General features: G+C 44.3%; 1 protein-coding gene across 3 annotated transcripts in view; it reads right to left on the bottom strand.

Annotated features, from left to right (window-relative positions):
- Nucleotides 1–8,466, bottom strand: part of MPP7 (MAGUK p55 scaffold protein 7) — a 134,017-nt gene extending 125,551 nt beyond the window's left edge. For all 3 annotated transcript variants that reach the window (XM_070729414.1, XM_070729416.1, XM_070729415.1), the window contains exon 1: nt 8,212–8,466. The gene's annotated coding sequence lies outside the window, so the exon portion shown is untranslated. The remainder of the gene's footprint in view (nt 1–8,211) is intronic.
- Nucleotides 8,467–17,575: the final 9,109 nt, after the last annotated feature.

Genomic DNA, 17,575 nt, shown 5'->3' with positions numbered 1-17,575 from the left:
GGCTCAGGGCCAGGTTATTTCCGAGACCGCCTTCTACCTCATAGTTCCCAACGAAGGATAAGATCCCACAAAGCTGGCCTCCTCCAGGTCTCATCAGCTAAACAGTGTCGGGGAAGGGCCTTCTCTGTGACTGCCCCGGCTCTCTGGAACCAACTACACCCAGAGATCCGGATTGCTCCCATTCTATTGACCTCCAGAAAGCATTAAAGACCTGGCTTTTCCAGCAGGCTTGGGGCCATTGATCTCGCAATTTTATGAGGTTGAACCTTGAATGATATATATGTATGCAAACTTTTAACTCTTTTTTCTTAAACTTTTGTGATGTTTTTAAATATATTTACATCCTGTTGTAAGATGCCCAGAGTCCTTCGGGAGTTGGGTGGCATAGAAATAAAATAAAATAAATAAAATAAAATAAAATAATAAAATAAAATAAATAAAATAAATAAAATAATAAAATAAAATAATAAAAAAGGATCAAATAAACAAACTGAGGAAGGGATTGAAAAAAATAAGAAATACTACTTCACAATGCAGTTAATCTTCACTTCACAGCAGTAATTGTGAGCGAAATTTCCATAACTAAGTGACATAAATGTAAAGTACGAATTCACATGACCACATCACTTTAGTGAGGAAAACTTCAGCACTTCTAGTTGTTAAGAGAATTCTTCGCATCACATGATCACCATATATGACCTCCTCTAGTTTCCTCATTGATTTTTCTTATAGGAAACAGGCAAAGAATGAGAACTGTATGACTGTGGGTAACACTGCAACCAATCTATATATAGAGGTACCTCTACCAACGAAAGCCTCTACTTATGAACTTTTTCTGAATAAGAACCGGTGCTCAAGATTTTTTTGCCTCTTCTCAAGAACCATTTTTCACTTAAATATCCAAGCCTCCGAAACTGTAACCGGAAAAGGCAGGGAGAAGCCTCCGTGGGGCCTCTCTAGGAATCTCCTGGGAGGAAACAGGGCCGGAAAAGGCAGGGAGAAGCCTCCGTGGGGCCTCCCTAGGAATCTCCTGGGAGGAAACAAGGCCTCCACCCTCCCCGCAGTTTCCCTAATCGCACACATTATTTGCTTTTATATTGATTCTTATGGGAAAAATTGCTTCTTCTTACAAACTTTTCTACTTAAGAACCTGGTCACGGAAGGAATTAAGTTCGTAAGTAGAGCTACCACTGTATAAGGACCATTCTTAAGTTTGAATGGCTGCTGAATGTGTGGTTGTTAAGCAAGGGCCACCTGTTTATATCTCCTAACCAGGCTTTCCATCTTTGTTATTATCACCATAAATAAAGTTACCTCCATAACCGTAATTCTTGTAGTTCCTTGGCAGGAAAAACACTGCAACAGCATTGAATGGAAAGCACAATGGGAACTATATAATAATAGGTCATAGGGAAGAAAAGAGTGAATGTGCTATTTCTTTGACAAGACAATTCTCTGGCTTGCCTTTAATGTCATAGCTTATTTAACAATGCGTACATGCTGTCACCATCATAAGGCTTTGGGCAATAAACGCACACAAAAATTCTTGAAGAAATAATAAGAGCTGCAACAGGGAGCAAGTCAGTCTCTGGCTTCCCCCTCCCCAACCTTGTTCAAATTGAACTAGATACAGCAAGGTTTTTTAAAAAACAAGAACAGAATGCACAAAAGGGCAGAGATCACATTGATTGATTCTCTACTCTTGCCAGATAACAGATGCAGTGCTAAACCTGCTGTGTAATCCTATCTAAGTCCACACTGAAGAAAGCACCATATATCCCATGGAACTTGCAAAAATTGGGATTGCAATTGAGACCGTTAAGCGATGTGGTCATAAAGCACAATGTCGCATGACCACACGGCTTAGAAACGCCAATTTATAGAAACATAGAAGATTGACGGCAGAAAAAGACCTCATGGTCCATCTAGTCTGCCCTTATACTATTTCCTGTATTTTATCTTAGGATGGATATATGTTTATCCCAGGCATGTTTAAATTCAGTTACTGTGGATTTAATTCAGGCCATTGTAATCCCAGGATGGTTCAGGTTGTTAAATAGGAAGAGGTTGGAGTTCTAAATAAGGAGTGTGGTGGGATGCCAGAGGCAAGGATTGGCAGTACAGGTAGGCCAATGAAGAGAAAAGATGATTGGTGGTGATGAAAAGTGTAAGTAGATCAGTGAGGGCCAGAAGCAGGCATAGATCTTGTACTCTACATTGGAATTCCTTGAAATGTCACAACTTATGACAGAAAAAAAGCAACAGGAGTGATTTATGAGGAAATCTCTGCTTGTGTGTAGCAGACATGAAACTGCAGTTAGCTTTGTAATCATTAGTAACTTTGTAATCATAAGCTGGGCGCCACAGCACCCAGAACAACAGTACAGTGATCTCTCGATTAGCGCGGGGGTTACGTTCCAAGACCTCCCGCGCTAACCGATTTCCGCGTTATACTGGATGCGGAAGTAAAACCACCATCTGCGCATGTGCGCCATTTTTTTCATGGCCGCACATGCGCAGATGGTGGAGTTTGCGTGTGGGCGGCGGGGAAGACCAAGGGAAGATTCCTTCAGCCGCCCAACAGCTGATCTGCTCCGCAGCGCGGAAGCAGCGAGGAGCCGAAGATGGGGTAAAGGCAAAGGGGAAACCCCATCTTCGGCTCCTCGCTGCTGCCGCGCTGCGGAGCGGATCAGGTGTTGGGCGGCTGAAGGAACCTTCCCTTGGTCTTCCCGCCAGATCACTTGCCGCTTGCCAGTCCACGCCCCCCTGGATGAGCGGCCCCGCATGGCCCCAGCGCCGGACTCCGTTGCCGAACGCCGAAACCGGAAGGGGCAAGGTGGGGGAGAACGGGAGGCTCAGCATTCCGTCAGTCGCAGCGCTGGCTGTCAACTTTTCTTTTTAGCACTGGGGAGGCAAGTCAGCTCCTGCCCAGTTTTAAAAAGAAAAGTTGACAGCCAGCGCTGCGGCTGACGGAATGCTGAGCCTCCCGTTCTCCCCCACCTCGCCCCTCGAGAGATCACTGTAATCAAGAAAGTCCAGTTGCCTTTTGAAAGAAAGCACTTTTGGGACAACCATGGAAGACTGAGAATCTCCAGAGACATCCTGTCACTCTTGTCCAAGTCCTAAAGCTACCATCCATAACAGGGAGGAAGGCCTCGCAGGAGAGTCTGTAACCTGGCAGCTTCGATCCTTCCACCTCTCCCATTCCCTCAAGGGAGGAGAAATCAGCCCGCTGCCAGAGAGGCTACTCGGCTCTCTCCTTTGGGAGCTCCGTTGCCCACCGAGATGCAGCAACTCAGCAGCGATAGCCTTGCCGATGCCCGTGCCTCCGCCCGTCACGATGGCCACGTGACTGCGAAGGAGACCAGCCGCCAGAATCCCCCTGCCGCCAAACGCCGACGCCGCCATCTTCGCAGCTTTCCGTGGTCCTCCTGAGCCTGAACCCCCTTTTTTAAAAAGTCATTCATTTCGCCGGGAGCGCTCCGGGTCACGTGACTCGAGCCGCCCCGCCCCTTTCCCATCTCTTTCGAAAATCGGAATGCCCCCTCTGGAATAGCGGCAGTCTTTTGTCTGCCACGCCCACCCGCACGCGACGAGATGGCGAGAAGGGTGCGTCTCTTGCTCAGTGCAAGTTAATGGCATGTGAATGGGTTGCCTGAGAGGGAGGGGGGGAAAGAAGAGAGGTGTCGCAAGAAGGTTTCGCAGCGCTGGCTGTCAACTTTTCTTTTTAGCACTGGGGAGGCAAGTCAGCTCCTGCCCAGTTTTAAAAAGAAAAGTTGACAGCCAGCGATTGTTCCGCTGCCGCCAGCATGGCCTGGCTGGCAGCGGAAGATGTAACCTTCGCAACCTCGGAGAGCTTCCTGGGCATGAAAGCTCACGAAAACCAGGAAGCTCTCTGAGGTTGCGAAGGAGCCCACGATCACTCGGCTGCAAGCGGGAGGAAGGCGAATCCCACGGGGCTGGGCTCGGTTATCCCCTCGGCTCCCCTCCTACCAGCCCCGCCGCGGAAGGCTCCATTCTGTTCCCTGAATGGAGACCGCCGGCCGCTCAATCGGGTGGCAGGAAAGCGAATGTCACGGGGCTGGGCTCGGCTCCCCCAGCCCCGCCGTGGAACGCTCCATTCTGTTCCCTGCCGGCCCGATTGAGCGGCCGGCGGTCTCCATTCAGGGAACAGAATGGAGCCTTCCGCGGCGGGGCTGGGGGAGCCGAGCCCAGCCCCGTGACATTCGCTTTCCTGCCACCCGCAGCCGAGTGATCCTGGGCTCCTTCGTAACCTCGGAGAGCTTCCTGGGCATGAAAGCTCACGAAAACCAGGAAGCTCTCTGAGGTTGCGAAGGAGCCCACGATCACTCGGCTGCGGGTGGCAGGAAAGCGAATGTCACGGGGCTGGGCTCGGCTCCCCCAGCCCCGCCGCGGAAGGCTCCATTCTGTTCCCTGCAGGCCCGATTGAGCGGCCGGCGGTCTCCATTCAGGGAACAGAATAAAAAAAAAATTATTTTTTAATATTTTATTTTTTTAAATAATATTTTTTGAAAAACCGCGTTGCAGCGTTTCGCGCTAATCGAGAACGCGCAAGTCGAGGGACCACTGTAGTTCTCAACCTTTCTAATGCCACGATAATAAAGTTCCTCATGGTGTGGTGACCCCCAATCATATGTCTAGCGCCAATTCTCCCAACAGAGCTTTAAGCTGATTGGCAGGAAGGTCAGAGGGACACCCCGACTGTAAACACCTTATTTATTCGTTCATTCTTTCATTCATTCATTCATTGGATTTGTATGCCGCCCCTCTCCGCAGACTCGGGGCGGCTAACAACAGCGATAAAAACCAGCATGTAACAATCCAATACTAAACAACTAAAAAAACCCTAATTATAAAACCAAACATACATACAAACATACCATGCGTAAATTGTAAGGCCTAGGGGGAAAGAATATCTCAGTTCCCCCATGCCTGACGGCAGAGGTGGATTTTAAGAAGCTTACGAAAGGCAAGGAGGGTGGGGGCAATTCTAATCTCTGGAGGGAGTTGGTTCCAAAGGGCCGGGGCCGCCACAGAGAAGGCTCTTCTCCTGGATCCCGCCAAACGACATTGTTTAGTTGACGGGACCTGGAGAAGGCCCACTCTGTGGGACCTAACTGGTCGCTGGGATTCGTGCAGCAGAAAGAGGTCCCTGAGATAATCTGGTCCGGTGCCATGAAGGGCTTTATAGGTCATAACCAACACTTTGAATTGTGACCAGAAACTGATCGGCAACCAATGCAGATTGGTCGGATTGTAAAATATATGTTCCAAGGCGCCAGAATAGAAGTTTTAGTTCCTAACACCACAGGAAATAGCTGTTCGACCCCCAAAGGGGTCCCAACCCTCAGGTTGAGAACCACTGCAGAACAAGTTCACCTGTATAGCTGCAACAGCTACAATTTCACAAGCCAGTCAAGTCTCCCTCATTCAGTGCTGTTGGCATTTTGAATCAGTGGTGAAATCCAATTTTTTTTACTACCGTTTCTGGCTTGATGGGCATGGCAAGGGAAGGAAGCTGCAAAATCCCCATTCCCTCTCTACTCTGGGGCCAGCAGTTAGTATTTTGCAGATTCTATGGACTACTCAAAATTTCCGCTACTGGTTCTATAGAACCGGTCAGAATCTGCGGGATTTCACCCCATTTGAATGGTTGCTAGGCAAGTGACAACTTGAGGAATACCTGTGTACAGAAGGGACCAATCAATATTAAAAAGTGTAAAGATTCTTACTGCAAAAGAATGCAACAATGGAATATCAATGCAAAATGCCTTAATGCAAAATGGAATATCAAAAAATAGCAGGGCTCCTCTTTCAAAAAGTCCAATATAGATGTCATCCAGCCACCAAATGTGTATGTGTTGAAGCAATACTCTGGCTCTTGAGGGGAATTCAGATGCATAATTCTGCACTAAGAACAAGGTAATCTCCGACAATACAGTATTTGTATCCATTGATAAATAAACTCAATAATAGTGAAATCTACTTCAAATTCTGAAGTTATATAAATCTCCACTTCTGTCTTACAGGGAGCTTTTTCTTCAACTTACTCTTTTTCTTGTCCCTTTTCAAATGCAAGTGAAAAAAGAGCAGTTTCTCTCCTGTTATTTTTAGTTTTATGATTCAAAATGTGTAATGTTTTGTCAGATCTTAAAACAGGTTTTTCCTCCTGTTCTTAACTTTTAAAATATGTAGCTCCTGTACTGTGCTGTGTGTTCTCCAGTACTGCCTTGTTTGAACCTTTCACTGCCAAATGATTTGATGGATTATTAAAATTATATTCAACTACATAAAAATGTAGTTTTGGATCCTTTGCACTGATAAACACGTTATATTCAACAAGCTAAAGCTAATTTCTTTTTGAAAGAAAGATAACACTCTACTGTGTTAAACAAAATACTAAAATTAAAATAGGACAGTTATGGACAGTAGACATTTGAAAAATCAGTATCTTTAGTACTAAAGTATACTTTAAGTATGAAACATTCTCAGCCTTTAATTAAATATGCATCAATCTGTTCCCACTAAAATAATGCAGGGGGGGGGGGAAAGACAGAGTCTTATTCTTAAACTTACGCATCATAGCACCTTTCTAGGTGAGAGAGAAGCCATTTGGCATGTATAGATTTGTGACTATTTTGCTTCATATCTGTGTTGCAGATTAAATATAAACAATGAAAACAGAATTTGATCCTGTAACTAAACATTGTAAACATAGTTGTTTGAAAAATACAGGATGCAATATCAATATTAAATCTGAAAATGTCCTATGCTCTTGGAAACAATATCATTTCCATCATCCAGGCACCTATAACTGAAAACATGTTTCTGGTCTGTCAGGAGTTATATAACCTTATGCTTAAAATGTGTTTGGTTTTAGTAGTGCAAAGCAGTGCTATCCTTACAAAATACAGATATAATTACTGTTTGTATCAGTGGTTAGAGACATTTTTCAGGTGAAAAAATACCATGTGAGTTAACATATGGATATGGCCACTCATTCCATTGAACATATCTCTGGACAGTGTACAACCAATAATTAAAACAATGCCATCATGTTAAATCACTATAAACATACCGGTAATAAATAATTATGGAAGTACATCCATATAAACACATCACCAGGCTGCCAAGAAAGAACCATATAAAATAATACTGAGCCACTCATCTTGTGGCTGCTTGGGTACTGCAGGAATTAAAAGCTATTTCTCATAAATGCTTGATTTCTTAGAATTATTTGGTCCTGAGCATTCCACAGTAGTCTAGCTACTGTGATAGTATGGAGATGCTAAGCCATAAATGAACTAAGGCATGGGTTACCTGGTAAATTGATCAGTCTGGATTTGACAACACACAAAAAAATCAAACATTTAACATAGCCTGATCTGCACAATAACTGAGCCATAAATTAGAAAACCATCCTCAGTTTTAGCATGTTTGCAAACCCGAGCTGGAAACAAGGCTAAATATTAAACTATGGCTGACTGTTACATTTTATTATTTTGCATTTTCATCTTTAAATGCAAAAGCATGCTAAAAAGTATTAAATCATACTAAATACACTATAGAAGGCAATACAATTTGAGCAATAAGAATTTCAGTCCAATTCTATACCTGTAACACTGATTAAATGTCTTATGAAAAGACTGGTATTAATTTAAAACAGGATGTAATTACTAGATCTCCTGTTCCTAAAGGTGTATTTTAGGGGTGAAAACATACCTTGCATCATTTATTCGAGGCTTGCCAGGATCGCCCAAAAGAGCAACTTGCAAATGTGCCTGGTGTAAAAAGAGGAGACACCCTACTCACAACTCCCATTACTGCCTCCTTCATTTCAGAGCCTCTTCCTTTATGTAACGGAGCCCCCAGCTGAAGAAACCAGACATTTTCTCACACCCTTCACCATCTACCCCCAAGCCTCATCCTCACGACCAATTCGACATCACGCTACACGTCTACCCGTGGCTAACTCAGCCACCACCATGGCGCGCCAAACCAACCCAGGAAGTTAACAGACCACACAAAACTAAGCCGACCATCCTGGGTTTCCAAAAATGCGGGTCAGGTCCGGTGGGTCGTGGGAACCCCAGTCCGCCTTTGCTGCAGCCGGGCCACTTCTTAAACTCCGCCGTGTCCTGTAAAGCCCGGTGCAAGAACGCGGCATGATCGTTTCTCGGTCGACCTCACCTGCTGCTGGGACTCCACCGCCTGCAGAGGAACGACCCTCGAGACCTCCGTCGGTCTGCACTTCTGGGAGCTGCAGCCGGGCAGGGCGATTTCCCTCCTCTCCGGCGCTTTTACCGCAGCCACCGGCCGAGCCCCGACCCTTCCGAGTCCGCGCGTGGGGGGGGGGGAGGCGCAGCGGCCCCGCAGTCCCTCCTTCCACCTGCCCCGGGCGCCACACGTAGGGACAGGCTGCGCTCGCCTACCGCGCGAAGTCCATTCGCGTCCTCCCCAATTCAACCGGGGCGGAGCTCTGGATCCCAGAAAGCGGGAGCGGCGAATGACTGCCCCCCGTTTTTTGGTAGCCGCTGCCCTGATTGGCCCTTGCCCGCCGGGAGTGGGGGAATCGAAGTTCACTCCGCCTCCCGCCAGCTGGAAATCTACCTGATTGGAAGAGGCGGGTGTCAATCTGGGACTTGATAGACGGCTTGAAGGGCGTCTTACCGCGCGCAGGAGCGCGGTGGTGGAATGCTGGCTGGCTGTGCGTGGACTTGTAGAAATTTATTTATTTATTGGATTTATATGGAAAAGTTGGCTTATTCGATGGTTTTGAGTGTGGAGTGGTTTTTTTTAAATAATTGGGACATTGTTTTCTTTTATTTACTCGTCGGTGCGAAAGCATAAAGAGAAACACGTGTTCACTTTTGAACAATCAACTTCTAACCCTACATCTAGTTCTAAATGGAGTTCCCGGAGAGGGGCGTTATACAAATCCAATAAATATAAATAAATAAATGTAACATTTTGCTGTTGAGGTGGTATATCGTTATTACATTATTAAGATTTTTTTTTTTGCGGGAGGTGAATGTTTCTCCTCCTGAGTTTCAGACCAATGGGCAAATGGGATCCCCAATTGAGTAAATTAATAATTAATAAATTAAAATACTATGAAAACAATGGCTGCGACCAAAAAAATAAGGAAGTGAAAAATTTGTCCAACTTTGTTGAATTTATCTTTTAAGGTGGGTCATCAACCTCAAATAAACCTGAGAAGCCTGAGGCTGAACTATCTCTTCATAAATTCAATAGTGTCTCATAATTGGTGGAACAAATTCTACATGAAACATTCTATGGAAACTAGACGGATCTAGTGTTTATGGGGGAGCAGATGTGCACTACCTAGATTTTATTGATTGATTTTATTGATTGATTGATTGGACTTTTGTGCCGCCGTTCTCCGAGGACTTGGGACATCTTACCAACATATAAACAATATACAATATCTTAGATCTAATTAATTAATTTTAAAGTCTAAAACTCCAAGAAACCATTAAAAAAACAGTCATTCCATTCATTTATTGGTACCTATTTCCTGTGTTCATGTTCATACTTATACTTGTTATCTCGTACATGCTTGACAAACTAAATAAATCTGGATTATTACAGAAGGCAGCCAAGAAACAACACAACTGGATTAACAATTCTTAAGCAACCTTTATCATGAGGAAAGGATTGGATTTGACTATAACAAAAACTACATGTCTGTGTAGTGGATTTTGCCTTGGCGTATTTTGTAAATCCAGCCACAATTACAAGTGTAATTTAGCCCAGGGTATTAAGATATCAAGCCAGTTTAGTGGATGGGTACAATTTTCTTTAGTCTTCGGTGTGTCTACTTGCTTTAGTAAGAAGCTGCACGAATAAAAGCTTTTGGCTTGGATAAATCCATTCAACTTTTTAAAGTTGTTTAATTTCAACTGAAATTTGGGGAGTGACCAGAGAGTTGTCTGAGAAACAAGGGCTGCATTAGTCCAATGCCCAAAGATGGATTGTGATTTTTCAACTGGTGATAAGCATTGCTAACACTAACACAGAGACTAAGGAGGATAGAAACAGCTTACCCGTATTTTTCGCTCTATAAGACGCACCTGCTGATAAGACGCACCTAGATTTTAGAGGAGGAAAATAGAAAAAAAATATTTTAAGCCAAAAAGGGGAGAGGAAGAGAGGAAGGAGTGAAAGAAGGGAGTGAGGGAGGAAAGAAGGGAGGAAGGAAAAGGAAAGCAAGAAATGGAGGGAGGAAAGGAAGGAAGGAAAGAAAGAAAGGGGGAAGGGACAGGAACAGAGGAAGGAAGCAAGGAAACTTATGAAAGGGGAGAGTAAGAGAGGAAGGACTGAAGGGAGGGAGGGAGGGAAGAAGGTAGGAAGGAGAAAGAAAAGAAGAAATAGAGGAAGGGAAGGTAAAAGAGAGAAAGAAAAAGAGAGAAAGAAAGCAAGAGAAAGAAAAAAGAATGAAAGAGCAAGAGAGCAAGAGAGAAAAAGAAAGAAAGAGAGAAAGAAAGAAAGAAAGAAAGGCAACTTCAAAGAAAGGCTCACTGAGCATCTCTCACTCTCTCTCTCTTTCTATCCCTCTTTCTTTCTCTTCCTTTCTCTCTCTCCTCTTCCTTTATCTCCTCTCTCTCCCTCCCTCTCTCTTTCTCTCCCCCTCTCTCCCCCTTTCCCTCTCTCTTTCTCTCTCTCCCTCTCTTGCTATCTCTCCCCCCTCTCCCTCTCTCTTTCTCCCTCTCCCTCTCTTTCTCTCTCTCCCCCTCTTTCTCTCTCTTCTTCTCACTTTCTCTCTCTTGTTTTCTTTCTGTCTCTTTTGCTTTCTCTCTCTCTCACTCTTTCTCTCTTTTTTTCTTTCTCACGCTCTTTCTTTCTCTTGTTCTCTCTCTCTTGCTATCTCTTTCTCTTCCCCCCTTTCTCTCACTCTCTCTTTCTCACTTTCTCTCTATCTTGCTGTCTGTTGCTCTCACTCACTCTCGTTCTCTCTCCGTTCTTCTCAGCGGTGACGGGGCCGGCGAAGGTGATATTCAATGTCGGGGGCGCTCGGGGCGGTTGCGCGCGCTCCCTATCTCCCTGCTAGCCCACTCGGAATATTCAAAATAAGAAAAACCTTTGCCGGCAAAGGCTTTTCTTATTTTGAATATTCCGAGTGGGCTAGCAGGGAGATAGGGAGCGCGCGCAACCGCCCGTGTGCCCCCGACATTGAAGACCTCCGCTGAGAAAAGCCGAGAGGAAATGCCGGCAAAGGCTTTTCATATTTTGAATATTCCGAGTGGGCTAGCAGGGAGATAGGGAGCGCGCGCAACCGCCCGTGCGCCCCCGACATTGAAGACCTCCGCTGAGAAAAGCCGAGAGGAAATGCCGGCAAAGGCTTTTCTTATTTTGAATATTCCGAGTGGGCTAGCAGGGAGATAGGGAGCGCGCGCAACCGCCCGTGCGCCCCCGACATTGAAGACCTCCGCTGAGAAAAGCCTTTGCCGGCATTTCCTCTCGGCGTCAAGGAGGCTCAGCGGCGGGCGGAGAGAGGGAAGGGGGGGCAGCGGGGTCCCTCCTGGCCTTGGCGGGCCGCCCGACCCTCCCCACCTCCTGCAAACGCGGCGGGCGGCGGGGGAAGAGCAAGGAGCCGGTTCTGGCGGGCTCGGGGCTTGGCTGGCTGGCTGGCGGGGGGAGCGCCGCTGGTGGTGCGGAGGGGGCCAGGCAGCAGCTAGCCAGCCAGCCGGCGGGATGGCGCTTCCGAGTTCGCAGCCTCCCCCCCCCTCCCTGCCTGCATCTTCGCTCCATAAGACGGGGCTGATTTTTCTTCCTACTTTGGGAGGAAAAAAACTGCGTCTTATGGAGCGAAAAATACGGTAATTGCTGTTGACGCCTTTCTCAGTTATGTGAAATATATTACTGATATTACCTCAGTAAGTGTCCACCCAAGTGTTTTATTTATTAATATACAGATAAGCAAGTAGCTGGCAAAGCAATGAATCCAAAACCATGAACTCATACAATGTAATGGAAATGCTCTTGAGCATAAGAAATCTTAAATGTCATGCCTTTGACTTTATTATGTCAGACTATTTTAAATGTATTACAATAGAAATCAATTAATGGTCTGAAGCCCATGTACATGTTGAAATTGAACTTCACTTTAGCCTATTTGTAAGCCATCTTACAATACATAAAGAGTCAATAATGCATGGTTCCAAGTAAAATCAATAAGATGAAATAATAAATATTGATCCTTTATGTGGATAAATCCAATCTGTAATAACATCGTGTACTGTTAAGAATCAAGGGCATTTAGAGAATTAAATCTCAAAATCTCAATCAGTAAATCTCAACCAGCAAATGCTCTGTCCTACACATCGGCAAAAAGAATCAGAACTTCAAATACAAACTTAATAAACAAATTATCACAGATAATCCCCACTCGGTCAAGGACCTCGGAATACTAATAACTAAAGATCTAAGTGCCAAAACCCACTGCAAAAACATTGCTAAGAAGGCCTCAAGAGTTATTAATTTAATCCTACATAGCTTCTGCTCAGGAAATCTCACACTACTTACCAGTGCTTAGAAAACTTTCGCCAGACCCATCCTCGAATACAGCTCATCTGTTTGGAACCCATATCGCATCTCAGACATTAACACCCTTGAAAATGTCCAAAGATACTTCACCAGAAGAGCCCTTCACTCCTCCACTCGGAATAGAATACCCTACGAGACTAGACTTTCAATCCTGGGCCTAGAAAGCCTAGAACTAAGACGCCTTAAACAAGATCTAAGTATTGCCCACAAGATTATATGCTGCAACGTCCTGCCTGCCGGCGACTACTTCAGCTTCAACCACAACAACACAAGAGCACACAACAGATTTAAACTTAATATTAACCGGTCCAAACTTGACTGTAAAAAATATGACTTCAGTAACCGAGTTGTCGAAGCATGGAACTCATTACCGGACTCCATAGTGTCATCCCCAAACCCCCAACACTTTACCCTTAGATTATCTACGGTTGACCTAAGAGGTCAGTAAGGGGCGAGTATAAGTGCACTAGAGTGCCTTCCGTCCCCTGTCCTATTGCTCTCATATATCTCCTATACCTTTCTTCTATTCCTATATCTCTTCTTCTATTCTTTCATTGATATGTTCTATTACTATATCTTCTTTTCTATTCTTTCTTAGATATATTTTACTATGAGTATCTCCTCTACAACCTTCATCATGTATTTTACTATGTGTATATCTATATATACACACACTAAAGCCCTCATTGTGTATTGGACAAAATAAATAAATAAATAAAAATAAAAATAAATAAAACCATACAAGTCTTAAAGTTGCCAAGGTTGGAAATCACTGCTCAAGGTCCCTTCTGCCGTATGAGTCCCAGCAACTTGCTAGGTCCCACAGAGTTGGCCTTCTCCAGTTCCTGTCAACCAGACAATGTGGCTTGGCGGGGCCAAGGGGAAGAGCCTTCTCTGTGCGGCTCCCCGGCCCTCTGGATTCAGCTCCCCCCCCCCAGAGATTCGCACTGCCCCCACACTCCTTGTCTTCTGCAAGAATCTTAAGATTTATTTATGCCACCAGGCTTGGTGTGATTATATCTTGGGTCTCTGGCCGATGAATGTTATGTATGGTGGAGGTCTGAATGTGTACGATTGATTTTTAAAATATTGGGGATTTTAGGTTAGTTATCTAGTTTAATTAATTGGATTTGCCATTGTATTTTATTGTTTTTTATTATACTGTATATTGTAATCCACCCGAGTCTTTGGAGAGGCATATAAATCAAATAATCAATCAATCAATCAAATAAATAAATAAGCGCTATCTAGCAAGGTATAGGACAGGGGTGGGGTCTAACTTACCTCGTTGCCAGTTTGCTTCCTCCTGAACTATGTGGAGCTGGTATGAACTGGGAGCAACCCACTTGTGGATTGAGCTTCCTGCCCTGGGCTCTGCCCTTTATGGCCTTATTCCCTTAGAAATTTAGATTTTCCAAGACCTCTGCTTTGACGAGATATTAAAAACTTGGGATTTGCCATCAAGCCTGGCTCTATGATAGTGTAGTGAACTTACAGTGAACTTATTTCTTGACCTTGGTTGTGTTAACTGAGTTTTTCAGCTGCTATATTATATTATTGCTGTGTTCTTAAATTTGTTTTTTATTTATTTTGTTTTTAAGTGTTACTTGCCTAATTATGCAAATGAAATGGAAAGCCATATAAATTTAATAAATAATAGAGAGTAGAGAATTCTTTATAGACCAAGTGTGATTGGAAACACAATGAATTTGTCTTTGCTGCACATGCTCTCAGTGTGCATAAAAGAAAAGATACATTTGTATCATGGGGTACAACACTTAATGATTGTCATAGAGGTCAAATAAGCAATGAGGAAACAATCTATATTAATAAAAATCTTAAGGATACAAGCAACAGGTTACAGCCATACAGTCCTAAGTGGGAGGAAATTGGTGATAGGAATGATGAGGGGAAAAAACTAGTAGTAATAGCAGTGTAGACTTGACAGTGTGGAGGGAATTATATATTTAGCAGAGTAATGGGGTTCGGGAAAAACTGTTCTTGTGTCTAGTTATCTTGGTGTGCAGTGCTCTGTAGCGACGTTTTGAGGGTGGGAATTGAAACAGTTTATATCCAGGATACGAGGGGTCAGTAAATATTTTCACCACCCTCTTTTTGACTCGTGCAGTATACAGGTCCTCAATGCAAAGTAGGTTGGCAGCAATGGTTTTTTCTGCAGTTCTGATTATCCTCTGAAGCCTGTGTCAGTCTTGTTGGGTTGCAGAACCAAACCGGACAGTTATAAAGGTGCAGATGACAGACTCAATGGTTCCTCTGTAGAACTATATCAGCAACTCCTTGGGTAGTTTGAGCTTCCAGAATAGGCACAGAAAGAACATTCTTTGTTGTACTTTTTTGATGATGTTTTTGATGTTATGTGACCAGTTTAGGTCTTGAGATATGATAGAACCTAGAAATTTGAAGGTCTCTACTTTTGATATACAGGTCTTCAGTGGAAGGCAGGTTGGCAGCAATTGTTTTTCTGCAATTCTGATTATCCTCTGAAGTCTGTGTCAGTCTTGTTGGGTTGCAGCACCAAACCAGACAGTTATAGAGGTGCAGATGACAGACTCAGTGATTCCTCTGTAGAACTCTATCAGCAGGTTGGCAGCAATTGTTTTTTCTGCAGTTCTGATTAAATAAATAACAAACTTCCTAATTGTTGTTATTGCATGTCATATTATCAGCTGGTACATGCCTATCACATGTCCTCAATAAATTAAGCATGTAAATTTCATGGCTTATTATCTAGAGAAACATCTTTCAGCTGTGGCGAGGGGGGCGTTTGCCCAGGTTCGCCTGGTGCACCAGTTGCGACCCTATTTGGACCGGGAGTCACTGCTCACAGTCACTCATGCCCTCATCACCTCGAGGCTCGACTACTGTAACGCTCTCTACATGGGGCTACCTTTGAAAAGTGTTGGGAAAATTCAGATCGTGCAGAATGCAGCTGTGAGAGCAATCATGGGCTTTTCCAAATATGCCCATGTTACACCAACACTCCGCAGTCTGCATTGGTTGCCGATCAGTTTCCGGTCACAATTCAAAGTGTTGGTTATGACCTATAAAGCCCTTCATGGCACCGGACCAGATTATCTCAGGGACCACCTTCTGCTGCACGAATCCCAGTGACCAGTTAGGTCTGTGGCGGCCCGGCCCTCTGGAACCAACTCCCCTCAGAGATTAGAATTGCCCCCATCCTCCTTGCCTTTCGTAAGATACTTAAAACCCACCTCTGCCGCCAAGCATGGGGGAATTGATATACCCTTTCCCCCTAGGCCTTTACAATTTTATGCATGGTGTGTCTGTATGTATGTTTGGTTTTTTATTATAATGGGTTTTAATTGTTTTTAGTATTGGATTATTGTTATACGCTGTCTTATTATTGCTGTTAGCCGCCCCGAGTCTCCGGAGAGGGGCGGCATACAAATCCAATAAAATAAATAAATAAATAAATAAATCTAGGAAGAACAATGGAGAGATATAAAGCTCTAAAATAATGACCATATGAGTTGAGGGCAGTGTTCCCTCTAATTTTTTGGGGGGGTGGGCGGAAAAGTATAGTGTCTGAGCGGCAGTCCCTTTGGGACTGGGCGGCACAGAAATAATAAACAAACAAACAAACAAACAAACAAAAAACCCACCCTGTTTTGCCTCAGAGAATTTCAAAATAAAATACTGTACTGTGTGTCTATAACAGTGAGCTCATAATAGGGCAACTCTATCAATATCAAAATGCCACTTAAATAGTTGAGCTAGTTTCAAACTAGGTTTTGATTTTCTTTCTCTCTTCCTTACTCCCATTCTTTTTCTTTTTCTTTTCCTTCCTCTCTTTTTTCTATCTGTTTCTCTCTCTTCCTCTCTTCCTCTCTCTCTCCTTCCCTCTCACTCTTTCCCTCTCGGCTTCTGGGCAGGTTTGGAAAACTCTGAGTTGATGATGATTTTTAAGTGAGCGATTGCTCACTGCTCAGCTTAGAGGGAACTATGGTTGAGGGACTTTGATGCTCAAGCATTCTGCATTTAATGTATGTTTGGTGAGGGCTGTGTAAACCTTGTTTGGCTGAAAATTGCATTTGGATTGTGAATCACATAACATGCTGATGAATGCATGCCAAGAAAGAGAACGATGCCAGAACAAAAATGATAAAAAGTGATCCATTAATTACAGATAACAGGATTATTTTCTCTACATTTAATTTAAAAGCTACCATTCAGCAGCATTTGAAACCCATGCACGCTTTGGTGGATCCAGGTTTGGCAATCTTAACACAGAAGACGCCGAGCTCAGAGGTGATATTGGCTAACCTCCAAAGACAGATCCACAGTCAAGGGCCAACAGATGACTCAGGAGGACACACTGTTTTAAGGACATTTCTGCGCTGCGGCCTCAGCTGCTGATCTCCCCTGCTGCATATTAAAGCTACTCTCAGAAATTTGAATTTTCAGTGCAGATTACAGTGGGGTGTTGCAGAGTCCAAAAATCTTCAATACTGTATAGTAATGATGGCGAACCTTTTTTGGTTTGTGTGCCAAAAGGGTGTGTGTGTGTGCTAGCATGCATGCATGTGCCCACACCCCTTCCCCCCTATGCGGACCACCCCACGCTGCCCCCGGACATGCGCACAGGCCTTACTGAAGCCTGGTACGTGGAAAAAATGCCCAAACAGGCAAACCGGAAGTTCAAGAATATGCATTTCCGGATTACTGTTGTGTTGTTCTTTTGCACTCTGGAGGGCTCAGAGAAGCTTTTTAAGCTCCGGAGTGCAAATAAGAGCACAACGGGCAAACCAGAAGTTCAGAAAACATACTTCTGGTTTTCTCATTGTGCTGTTTATTGAACTCTGGGGCTTCAGGAAGCTTCCCTGAACCCTCCGGAGTGCAAAAAACCAGCACAAGGCCAAACCGGAAGTGCGTTTTCCAGACTTCCGGTTTGTCTGTTGGGCAATTTTTTGGCCTCCGGGGTTTCTGGGAAGCTTGGCTGAAGCAT

Source organism: Erythrolamprus reginae, chromosome Z (genome assembly GCF_031021105.1).
Source record: "Erythrolamprus reginae isolate rEryReg1 chromosome Z, rEryReg1.hap1, whole genome shotgun sequence".
NCBI lineage: Eukaryota > Metazoa > Chordata > Lepidosauria > Squamata > Dipsadidae > Erythrolamprus > Erythrolamprus reginae.
Note: the sequence above shows the minus strand (reverse complement) of the source record. Positions and strands in the feature narration are given on the sequence as shown.